Raw genomic sequence first — 12,366 nt, forward strand, 5'->3', positions numbered from 1 at the left:
CAACTCACTAGCAATTTGATCAACAATATTGGATCTCTTAAAGAGATCAGCAAGTGGATGAGAATCCATATCACTAGATTTTCAGCAAGCGAAGATGCAAGCATATTGAAGGCACATGGCACACAAGCGAACAGAAAGCAAGCTAGAGAAAAGGGAGAACGAAAAAGGCAAAAGAAGAAAGGAAAATGAAAATGGCAAAGGAGAAAGGCAAAAAGGCAAAAGGCAAATGGAAACGGGAAATGTGAAGTGGGGGAGAGGAAAATGAGAGGCAACTGGCAAAAAAGTAAATGCAGGAGATGAGTTTGTGAGACCTACTTGGATAGATCTCTCGTTCCCTAGCAACGGCGCCAGAAATACTTCTGATGTCAGCTGTGCTTCCCTGGCAACGGCGCCAGGAATAGTCGTGTCAACGGCACTAGGAATCCTTCTGCTGCGGCTACGCCTTAAGGGACTTCCTAGGCAAATATGCAAAGGATTTCCCCCGTGGCCTTGGAGCCTTGCGTTGGTGTTCCCTCGAAGCGGAAAGGGTGATGTAGCATAGCGGTGGTAAGTATTTCCCTCAGTTTGAGAACCAAGGTATCGATCTAGTGGAGGAGTATCACAAGATCCTGCACAAACACAAAGAACCTGCTCCCAACGCTATAAAGGGGTTGTCAATCCCTTATAGATTGTTCGCCAAGTGAGAACTGAAAGCAACAAAGTAACAAAGCAAAGTAAAAGCGGAGGTGTAAACGATAGATGTGAATAGACCCGGGGGCCGTAGTGTTTACTAGTGGCTTCTCTCATGAAAACAAGTAGACGACGGGTGAACAAATTACTGTCGAGCAATTGATAGAACCACGCAAAGTCGTGACGATATCTATGGCAATGATTATATCTATAGGCATCACGTCCAAAACAAGTAGACCGATATTGTCTGCATCTACTACTATTACTCCACACGTCGACCGCTATCCAGCATGCATCTACTGTATTAAGTCCAAAAGAACAGAGTAACGCCTTAAGCAAGATGACATGATGTAGATGGACAATCTCATATCAACGACAGAGCCCATCTTGTGACCCTTGATGGCAACTACTTAATGTGTGCCTTGCTGCCCGTACAGTCACTGGGAAAGGTCACCACATGGTAGAACCCAAAACCAAGCACTTCTCCCATTGCAAGAATCATAGATCTAGTTGGCCAAACAAAACCCAAGACTTGGAGAGACTTACAAGGATATCAAATCATGCATATAAGAAATCAGCAAAGACTCAAATATATATCATAGATAATCTGATCACAAATCCACAATTCATCGGATCTCGACAAACACACCGCCAAGGAAGATTACATCGGATAGATCTCCATGAAGATCATGGAGAACTTTGTATTGAAGATCCAAGAGAGAGAAGAAGCCATCTAGATACTAACTACGGACCCGTAGGTCTGAAGTGAACTACTCACGAGTCATTGGAGGGGTGATGATGATGAAGAAGAAGCCCTCCAACTCCAAAGTCACCTCCGACAGGGCGCCGGGAAGGGTCTCCAGATGAGATCTCACGGAAACGGAAGCTTGCGGCGGCGAAAAAGTATTTTCGAGGCTCTCTTTATTTTTTTGCTGTATTTTAGGGAATATATAGGCGCAAGACCTAGGTCAGGGGGCGCATAGGGAGGCCACAAGCCCTGCCACCGCCGCCTCCCCCCTGGTGGCAGAGTGGTGGCTTGTGGGCTCCCTGGAGCCCTCCTGGCTTGGCCCATAGCCCTCCTGATCTTCTTCCGTTCGGAAAAAAATCATTTCGGGGATTTTATTCCGTTTGGACTCCGTTCCCAAATCATATCTGAAAAGATCCAAAAGCACAGAAAAAACAAGAACTGGCACTTTGCACTGAATTAATACGTTATTCCCAAAAAGATATAAAAGGTACATAAAACATCCAAAGATGACAAGATAATAGCATGAAACCATCAAAAATTACAGATACGTTTGAGACGTATCATGCTGCCAAGCAAAACCATCTGAAGTGTGTACCAGCATCTTGTTCCCATCCGCATCTAGTTCGGTTCTTTTGCCCAATTTGTGCCATGTTATCTATCTGGCCATCTCTTCGACCATAAAGAGACGTTGAAGTCTTGGTACGATTGGCAGATGTCGAAGAACACTAATGGGGATTTTGGTGTGATTCTTCTCAGCCATACCGTTGTCTACCACAATATACGTGGAAGAATTGCAAATGGGGCAATAGTTCAAGGCCGCATACTCAAGCCTAAATAAGGCACATCCATTCTCAGAGGCATGTATCTTCTCATAGGGCATCTTAAGTACGCGAAGGATTTTCTCTGACTGGTACAGGTTTGCAGGCAGTACATGGCCTTTGGGTAGAAAGCATCCAAATATCATCATCATGACGTCGTAGCATTCTCTGCCTAGGTTGAACTGAGCCTTCAGAGCCATTACTTGCACAATGGCATCCAGCTGACAAATCTCGGTCTGCTTGTGGAGAGGACGTTTTGAAGACTCCAACATTTCATAGAAGGCCTTTGCAGATTCCTCCATCTCATCATCCCAATCCCGAGGATCATCAAAGTCTTCCACCATGTCTTCGATCCCGGTACCATGCTCGTCGGTGCGACAACGAATCACCTCAGCTCTGGCACGTTGGTCAGACTCACCATGAAAAGTGCACACCGTATAATTTGGCATAAAACCCCACTTCTACAGGTGTTTACTGTTGGAAATATGCCCTAGAGGTAATATAAATTGGTTATTATTATATTTCCTAGTTCATGATAATTATCTATTATTCATGCTACAATTGTATTAACCAGAAACTGTAATACACGTGTGAATACATAGATCACAATGTGTCCCTAGTAAGCCTCTAGTTGGCTAGCTCGTTGATCAATAGATGATCATGGTTTCTTGATCATGGACATTGGATGTCATTGATAACGGGATCACATCATTGGGGAATGATGTGATGGACAAGACCCAATCCTAAGCATAGCACCAGATCGTGTTGTTCGTCTGCTAAAGCTTTTCTAATGTCAAGTATCATTTCCTTAGACCGTGAGATTGTGCAACTCTCGGATACCGTAGGAGTGCTTTGGGTGTACCAAACGTCAGAACGTAACTGGGTGATTATAAGGTGCACTACGGGTATCTCCGAAAGTGTGTGTTGAGTTGTACGAATCGAGACCATTTGTCACTCCGTGTGACGGAGAGGTATCTCTGGGCCCACTCGATAATCCATCATCATATTGAGCTCAGTGTGACTAAGGAGTTAGCCACGGGATGATGTGTTACGGAACGAGTAAAGAGACTTGCCGGTAACGAGATTGAACAAGGTATAGGGATACCGACGATCGAATCTCGGGCAAGTATCATACTGATAGACAAAGGGAATTGCATACGAGATTGATTGAATCCTTGACATCATGGTTCATCCGATGAAATCATCGTGGAACATGTGGGAACCAACATGGATATCCAGACCGCGCTGTTGGTTATTGGCCGGAGAGATGTCTCGGTCATGTGTGCATGTCTCCCGAACCCATAGGGTCTACACACTTAAGGTCCGATTATGCCATGGTTATAGGGAAATAGGGTACGAGGTTACCGAAGGTCATTCAGAGTCCCGGATAAGATACCGGACGTCACGAGGAGCTCCGGAATGGTCCAGAGGTAAAGAATTATATATAGGAAGTGAGGATTTGGTCGCAGGAATTGTATCGGGCGACACCGGTAATGTACCGGGGCCACCGGAAGGGTTTCGGGCTCGGGAGGGGCCACCAGCCCCAAAGGCTAGCATGGGCCAAAAGGTGGAAGGGAACCAGCCCAGAGTGGGCTGGTGCGCCTCCCACCTAGGCCCAAGGCGCTAGAAGAGAAGGAAGGGGGGGCGAACCCTAGTGCAGATGGGCCTAAGGACCATCTGGGGTGCGACAACCCCCTCTCCCTTGCCCTGGCCGCCACCTCCCACACCAGATGGGGCTGCCTCACCCATTGGGGGTGGGAACCCTAAGGGGTGCGCCCCCTTCCTCTTCCCCTATATATAGTGGAGTTTTTGGCAGATTTGAGATACACGAAATCTCTCTCTCGGCGCAGCCCTGCTTCTCCTCTTTCTCCTCTCCCACAGTGCTTGGCGAAGCCCTGCCGGGAGACCTTGTAGCTATTGGAATTATGCCCTAGAGGCAATAATAAATATAGTTATTATTATAATTCCTGTATCAGGATAATCGTTTATTATCCATGCTATAATTGTATTGAATGAAGACTTATATACATGTGTGGATACATAGACAAAACACTGTCCCTAGCAAGCCTCTAGTTGGCTAGCCAGTTGATCAAAGATAGCCACGGTCTTCTGATTATGTACAAGGTCTTGTTGCTTGATAACTAGATGACGTCATTAGAAGAATCACGTGATGGACTAGACCCAAACTAATAAACGTAGCATGTTGATCGTGTCATTTTGTTGCTACTGTTTTATGCGTGTCAAGTATTTGTTCCTGTGACCATGAGATCATATAACTCACTGACACCGGAGGAATGCTTTGTGTGTGTCAAACGTCGCAACGTAACTGGGTGACTATAAAGATGCTCTACAGGTATCTCCGAAGGTGTTCGTTGAGTTAGTATGGATCGAGACTGGGATTTGTCACTCCGTGTGACGGAGAGGTATCTTAGGGCCCACTCGGTAATACAACATCACACACAAGCCTTGCAAGCAATGTGACTTAGTGTAAGTTGTGGGATCTTGTATTACGGAACGAGTAAAGAGACTTGCCGGTACACGAGATTGAAATAGGTATGCGGATACCGACGATCGAATCTCGGGCAAGTAACATACCGTAGGACAAAGGGAATGACATACGGGATTATATGAATCCTTGGCACTGAGGTTCAAACGATAAGATCTTCGTAGAATATGTGGGATCCAATATGGGCATCCAGGTCCCGCTATTGGTTATTGACCGAGAAGTCACTCGGGTCATGTCTACATAGTTCTCGAACCCGCAGGGTCTGCACACTTAAGGTTCGACGTTGTTTTATGCGTATTTGAGTTATATGGTTGGTTACCGAATGTTGTTCGGAGTCCCGGATGAGATCACAGACGTCACGAGGGTTTCCGGAATGGTCCGGAAACGAAGATTGATATATAGGATGACCTCATTTGATTACCGGAAGGTTTTCGGAGTTACCGGGAATGTACCGGGAATGACGAATGGGTTTCGGGTGTTCACCGGGGGGGGCAACCCATCCCGGGGAAGCCCATAGGCCTTGGGGGTGGCGCACCAGCCCTTGGTGGGCTGGTGGGACAGCCCAAGAGGGCCCTATGCGTCAAGGATAGAAAATCAAAGAGGAAGAAAAAAAAAGGAGGTGGGAAAGGAGAGAAGGACTCCACTTTCCAATCCTAGTTGGACTAGGATTGGAGGAGGACTCCTCCTCCCTTGGTGGCGCAGCCCTTGGGGCTCCTTCAGCCTCAAGGAAAGCCTCCCCTCCCTCCTCCTATATATATGGAGCAATTAGGGCTGATTTGAGACAACTTTTCCAAGGTAGCCCGACCACATACCTCCACGGTTTTACCTCTAGATCGCGTTTCTGCGGAGCTCGGGCGGAGCCCTGCCGAGATAAGATCATCAGCAACCTCCGGAGCACCATCACGCTGCCGGAGAACTCATCTACCTCTCCGTATCTCTTGCTGGATCAAGAAGGCCAAGATCATCGTCGAGCTGTACGTGTGCTGAACGCGGAGGTGCCGTCCGTTCGGCACTAGATCGTGGGACGGATCGCGGGACGGTTCGTGGGACGGTTCGCGGGGCGGATCGAGGGAGGTGAGGATGTTCCACTACATCAACCGCTTTCACTAACGCTTCTTCTGTGCGATCTACAAGGGTACGTAGATCGGAAATCCCCTCTCGTAGATGAACATCACCATGATAGGTCTTCGTGCGCGTAGGAAAATTTTTGTTTCCCATGCGACGTTCCCCAACAGTAGCTCCACCGCCACCATGCTGTCATGATACCGGAGCTCTCCCTCAACCTCTCCCTCCTCCTTGCTGGATCAAGGCGTGGGAGACGTTACCGGGCTGTACGTGTGTTGAACACGGAGGTGTCGTGATTCGGCACATAGATCGGAACCGACCGCGATCTGAATCGTTGCGAGTACGTCTCCATCGACCGTGTTCATAGTAACGCTTACGCTTAGCGATCTTCAAAGGTATGAATATGCTCTACAACCTCTCTCGTTTCTGGTCCCTCCATAGATAGATCCTTGTATGGCGTAAGAAAATTTTAAATTTACTACGTTACCCAACAGTGGCATCCGAGCCAAGGTTCTATGTGTAGATTCTATGCACGAGTAGAACACAAAAGTTGTGGGCGTTGATTTTGTCAACTGCTTGCCATTACTAGTCTTATCTTGATTTGGTGGCATCGTGAGATGAAGCAGCCCGGACCGACTTTACACGTACTCTTACGTGAGAATGGTTCCACCGACAGACATGCACCAGTTGCATAAGGTGGCTAGCGGGTGCCTGACTCTCCCACTTTAGTGAGATCGGATTCGATGAAGAGGATCCTTATGAAGGGTAAATAGCATTGGCATATCAACGTTGTGGCTGTCACGTAGGTAAGAAACGTTCTTGCTAGAAACCCAAATCAGCCACGTAAAACTTGCAACAACAATTAGAGGACGTCTAACTTGTTTTTGCAGGGTATGCTATGTGATCTGATATGGCCAAAAGAATGTGATGTTGCATATGTGATGTATGAGATTGATCATGTTCATTTAATAGGATCCACGACTTGCATGTCAATGAGTATGTCAACCGGCATGATCCATAGGAGTTGTCTCAATTTATTGTATGAGATGCAACGCCATGTTGGTTACTTTACTTTATTGCTAAACGTTAGCTATAGTAGTAGAAGTAATAGATTGGCGTGACGAATTCACAGAGACACGATGATGGAGATCATGATGATGGAGATCATGGTGTCATGCCGGTGACGATGATGATCATGGTGCCCCGAAGATGGTGATCAAAGGAGCAAGATGATAATGGCCATATCATGACACTATATGATTGCATGTGATGATTATCATGTTTTTTTACATCTTATTGCTTAGAACGACGGTAGCAAAGATAAGATGATCCCTCATGAAAATTTCGAGAAAGTATTCCCCTAAGTGTGCACCGTTGCGAAGGATCGTTGTCTCGAAGCACCACGTGATGATCGGGTGTGATAAATTCTAACATTCGCATACAACGGGTGTAAGCCAGTTTACACACGCAGAACACTTAGGTTGACTTGACGAGCCTAGCAAGTACAGACATGGCCACGAATATAGGAGACCGAAAGGTCAAACATGAGTCGTATGGTTGATACGATCTGCATGGAGATGCCCACCATTGATGACTAGTCCGTTTCACATGATGATCAGACATGGGCTGGTCGACGTGGATCGTGTAACACTTGGATGACTAGAGGATGTCGATCTAAGTGGGAGTTCATCAGATGAATTTAATTATCATGAACATAGTCACATAGGTCTTTGCAAATTACGTTGTAACTTACGCTATAGCTCTACGGTATTTGATACGTTCCTGGAGAAAATATGGTTGAAATATAGAAGTAGCAATTATGCGAACTCGGTCCGTTAACTGAGGATTGTCGTCATTGCTAAACAGAAGGCTTATGTCCTTAACGCACCGCTCGGTGTGCTAAACCCCAAGCGTGATCTATGGATGTTGCGAACATCCGACATACACGTTTTTGATAACTACATGATAGTTAAGTGCATATTGCTTGAACGACTTAGAATTAAGGCGTTAAAGATGTTTCAAACGTCACAGGACATACGTGATGATCCAAGAGATGAAATTGGGATTTCATGCTCGTGCCCTTGTTGAGAGGTATGAGACCCCCGACAAGATTCTTTGTATACAAAGTAAAGGAGAAAAGCTCAATCGTTGAGCATGTGCTCAGATCGTCTGAGTACTACAATCGCTTGAATCAAGTGGGAGTTGATCTTCCAGATGAGACAGTGATAGTTCTCCAAAGTCACTTACACCAAGCTACTAGAGCTTCGTGATGAACTATAACATATCAAGGATGGATATGATGATCCTTGAGCTATTCATGACGTTTGACACCGCGAAAGTAGAAATCGAAAAGGAGCATCAATTGTTGATGGTTTGTAAAACCACTAGTTTCAAGAAGGGAAAGGGCATGAAGGGATACTTCATTGAACGTCAAACCAGTTGTTGGTCTAGTGAAGAGACCCAAGGTTGAACCCAAACCTGAGGCTAAGTGCTTTTGTAATGAGGGGAACAGTCACTGAAGAGGAACTATCCTAGATACTTGGTAGAAGAGAAGGCTGACAAAGTCGACAAAAGTATATTGGATATACATGATAATGATATGTACTTTACTAGTACTCCTAGTAGCACCAGGGTATTAGATACCGGTTCGGTTGCTAAGTGTTAGTAACTCAAAATAAAAGCTACGGAATAAACAGAGACTAGCTAAAGGCGAGGTGACGATGTGTGTTGGAAGTGTTTCCAAGGTTGATATGATCAAACATCGCACGCTCCCTCTACCATCGAGATTAGTGTTAAACCTAAATAATTTTTATTTGGTGTTTGCGTTGAGCATAGACATGATTGGATTATGTTAATGGCAAATACGATTATTCATATAAAGAGAATAATGGTTATTCTGTTTACTGGAATGATACCTTAAATGGTCTTGCACCTAGAATGAATGGTTTATTGAATCTCGATCGTAGTGATACACATGTTCATAATATTGTTGCCAAAAGATACAAATTAGTAATGATAGTACCACTTACTTGTGGCACTGCTGCTTGAGTCATATTGGTATAAAATGCATGAAGAAGCTCCATGCTGATGGATCTTTGTACTCACTCATTTTTGAAACGTTTGAGACATGCAAACCATGCCTGTTGGTATAAACGCATGAAGAAACTCCATGCGGATGGATCATTTGATTCACTTGATTTTTGAATTACTTGAGACATGCAAATCATACCACATGGGCAAGATGACTGAAGACCTCTTTTGCCAATGACATGGAACAAGAATGTAACTTGTTGGAAGTAATACATTTTGATATGTGCAGTCCGATGAGTACCCATGCACGTAGTGGATATCATTATGTTCATACTTCACAAATGATTTGAGTAGATACTAGTGTATTTCCTTGATGAAACACAGGTCTGAATTATTGAAAAAGGTTCAAGTAATTTCAGAGTGAAGTTGAAGATCATCGTGACAAGAGGATAATATGTCTACGATGTGATCGTGGAGGTAATCATATATATATATCTGAGTTACGAGTTTGGTAAACGCTTAAGACAAGGTGAAAATTGTTTCACGTGAAAAATGTTTCACAACTCATGCCACCTGGAACACCATAGTCTGATGGTGTGTCCGTATGTCATAATCGTGCACTATTAGATATAGTGCATACTATGATATTTCTTATCAAATTACCACTATTGTTTATGGGTTAGGCATTAGAGACAACCGCATTCACTTTAAATAGGGCACCACTGAATTCTGTTGAGATGACACCGTGTGAACTATGGTTTAGAGAAACCAAACCTGTCATTTCTTAAGAGTTTGGGGCTGCGATGCTTATGTGAAAGAGTTTCAGCCGGATAAGCTCGAACCCAAAGCGGATACATGCATCTTCATAGGACACTGAAAACAGTTGGGTATACCTCCTATGTCAGATCCGGAAGCAAAAGTGTTTGTTTCTAGAAACGGGTCCTTTCTCGAGGAAAGGTTTCTCTCGAAAGAGTTGAGTGGGAGTATGGTGGATACTTGATGAGGTTATTGAACCATCACTTCAACCAATGTATGGCAGAGCACATGAAGTTGTTCCTCTGGCGCCTGCACCAATTGAAGTGGAAGCTTATGATAGTGATCATGAAGTTTCAGATCAATTTACTACCAAAACCCTCGTAGGCGGACAAGGACGCGTACTACTATAGAGTGGTACGGTAATCTTGTCTTAGAGGTCATGTTGTTGGACAACAATGAACCTACGAGATATGGAGAAGCGATGGTGGGCCCGAATTCCGATAAATGGCTGGAGGCCTTGAAATCCGAGAGAGGATCCATGTATGAAAAACAAAGTATAGACTTTGGAAGAACCACTTGATGGTCATAAGACTATTAATTGTGCATGGATCTTTAAAAGGTAGACATACGATGATGGTGGCAAGTCAACATTAAGAATGCTCGACTTGTCGCAAAGGTGTTTTCGACAAAGTTCAAAGAGTTGACTATGATGAGACTTTCTCACTCGAGCGATGCTGAAAGTGTGTTGAAATTATGTTAGCAGTTGTTGCATTATCTATGAAATATTACAGATAGGATGTCAAAATATTGTTTCCTCGACGGTTTCCTTGAAGAAAGGTTGTATGTGATACAACCAAAAGATTTTGTCGATCCTAAAGGGTGCTAACAAGTATGCAAAGCTCCAACGATCCTTCTATGGACTGGAGCACATCTCGGAGTTGGAATATACACTTTGATGAGATGATCAAAGTTTTTGGTTATATAAAGTTTATGAGAAACTTGTATTTCCAAAGAAGTGAGTGGGAGCACTATAGAATTTCTGATGAATATATGTGGTTGACATATTGTTGATCGGAAATAATGTAGAAATTCTGGAAAGCATAAATGGTTGTTTGGAAGGAGTTTTTCAAAGGAAAACCTGGATTAAGCTACTTGAGAGTTGAGCATCAAGATCTATAAAGATAGATCAAAGTGCTTAATGGAACTTTGAACGAAATGCATGCCTTGACAAGTTTTTGAAGGAGTTCAAAATAGACCAGCAAAGAAGGAGTTCTTGGCTATGTTGTAAGGTGTAAATTTGAGTAGGACTCAAAGCCCGACCACGACAGAAGAAAGAGAAAGGACTAATGTCGTCCCCTATGCATCAGTCGTAGGCTCTATAAGTATGCTATGCTGTGTACCACACCTAAAGCGTGCCTTACCATGAGTCAGCAATGGGGTACAAGAGTGATCCAGGAATGGATCACTGGACAACGGTCAAATTTTTCTTAGTAACTAATGGACTAAGGAATTTTTCTCAATTATGGAGGTGATTAAAGAGTTTGTCGTAAAGGAGTTACGTCGATGCAAGCTTTGTCACTAATCCGGATGACTATGAGTAGTAAACCAGACTCGTATAGTGGAGCAATCATTTGGAATGGTTCCAAATGGGGCATAGTAGCATCTATAGGATGACATAGAGATTCGCAAAGCACACACGGATCTGAAAGGTTCGGACCCGTTGACTATAAACCTCTCTCACAAACAAGACATGATCGAACCCAGAACTGTATGGGTGTTGGATTCATTGCAATCACATAGTGATGTCAACTAGATTATTGACTCTAGTGCAAGTGGGAGACTGTTGGAAATATGCCCTAGAGGCAATATAAATTGGTTATTATTATATTTCCTAGTTCATGATAATTATCTATTATTCATGCTATAATTGTATTAACTAGAAACCATAATACATGTGTGAATACATAGATCACAATGTGTCCCTAGTAAGCCTCTAGTTGGCTAGCTCGTTGATCAATATATGATCATGGTTTCTTGATCATGGACATTGGATGTCATTGATAACGGGATCACATCATTGGGGAATGATGTGATGGACAAGACCCAATCCTAAGCATAGCACCAGATCGTGTTGTTCGTTTGCTAAAGCTTTTCTAATGTCAAGTATCATTTCCTTAGGCCGTGAGATTGTGCAACTCCCGGATACCGTAGGAGTGCTTTGGGTGTACCAAACGTCAGAACGTAACAGGGTGATTATAAAGGTGCACTACGGGTATCTCCAAAAGTGTCTGTTGAGTTGAATGAATCGAGACCATTTGTCACTGCTACTTCTGAAACAACAGTGCCAGAAATTAACACGTTGACGGAGACTAGCTTGCGTTGGCTTTTCCCTTGAAGAGGAAAGGGTGATGCAGCACAGGAGCAGTAAGTATTTCCCTTAGTTTGAGAACCAAGGTATCAATCCAGCAGGAGAATCTCGTCAAGTCCAAAGTACCTGCACAAACACAAAAGAGCTTGGACCCAACGCTATAAAGGGGTTGTCAATCCCTTCAAGATTGATTGCAAAGTGAGTTTTGAAGGCGGAAAGTGCAACAAAGAAAAAGAGTAAGGCTGAAAATATTGTGTGGAATAGACCCAGGGGCCATAGTGTTCACTAGAGGCTTCTGTCAAAATAGCAAATATTATGGTGGGTAAACAAATTACCGTCGAGCAATTGATAGAACCGCGCAAAGTCATGACGATATCTAAGGCAATGATCATACATATAGGCATCA

This window comes from Hordeum vulgare, chromosome 7H, assembly GCF_904849725.1.
Source record: "Hordeum vulgare subsp. vulgare chromosome 7H, MorexV3_pseudomolecules_assembly, whole genome shotgun sequence".
Lineage (NCBI taxonomy): Eukaryota > Viridiplantae > Streptophyta > Magnoliopsida > Poales > Poaceae > Hordeum > Hordeum vulgare.